Genomic DNA, 1,044 nt, shown 5'->3' with positions numbered 1-1,044 from the left:
TACTAAAATGTAGAACATACCAAATAAATATATTTTAGATTTTCTAGTTTTTTCTCACTCTTGTCATCACCAAATTTGTCTATATATCTTTCCCAACATGGCTTGGATTACTCTCAAACTATATTGGATAGTTTTTTCATGTTTTAGATAAGTTCCATAGGGATTATAATCAATCCTAACACATGTTTAATCACCTACATACTACTCTAGTCTACTTCCAACATAGACCAAATCATTCCCCTTGCCCTTCAAAGGAAATAAACCTTATGTCCATAACTTATTGCAAAAGATAAAGTAAAATATTGTGCAATCTAATCAATTGTAAATCATTTTCCTTAGTGCATAAACTAACTTACTTTGAAAATGTGATACAAAGAAATATGTGTTCCACAAAGAGTTTTTAAATGCAAATCCATAATTTTCCACTTGCTAATGAGGAAGTGGTTTTGAGATTCAAATCTTTAGCATTACTACTAACGAAAACCTGTGAAGTATCTAGTTGAGGTGGAAAGTACTTTTGAGATTCAAATCTTTAGCATTACCACTAACAAAAACCTGTGAAGTATCAAGTTGAGGTGGAAAATACAGGGGAAGCAAATTCACATTAAAAATAGGATGAATTTCCAAAATGGTAGATTATTCAATTGAAAATTATTCTCTCCAAACTTCTTGAGAATAGTATATGGCCCATATTGAAAAGGGTGGAGCTATATATACTGCCCATTAAATTATCCCCTTCTAAAGACGAAGCTGAAAATTTTCACCAGCCTAAAAATGGTAAAATATATGGTTCTAATCATTGTATTCCTTGTATTTTTTATTTGCACCAACCTTCTTGAGAATAGTATGTGGACCATATTGCAAAGGATGGATCTTCTTAAATGGCACATTAAATTATCTCCTTCTATAGATGAAGCTGAAAATAAAAATGGTAAAATATATGGTTCTAATTATGGTGTTCCTTGTATTTTTTATTTGCATTTTGCACCACCTTATGAACTTTTCAAGTTAACGTTGGAAAATAATTTCAATGAAACTTGTAGC

Source organism: Cupressus sempervirens, chromosome 6 (genome assembly GCF_028749045.1).
Source record: "Cupressus sempervirens isolate cs-2001-9-10 chromosome 6, ASM2874904v1, whole genome shotgun sequence".
NCBI classification, from domain to species: Eukaryota; Viridiplantae; Streptophyta; class Pinopsida; order Cupressales; family Cupressaceae; genus Cupressus; species Cupressus sempervirens.
Note: the sequence above shows the minus strand (reverse complement) of the source record.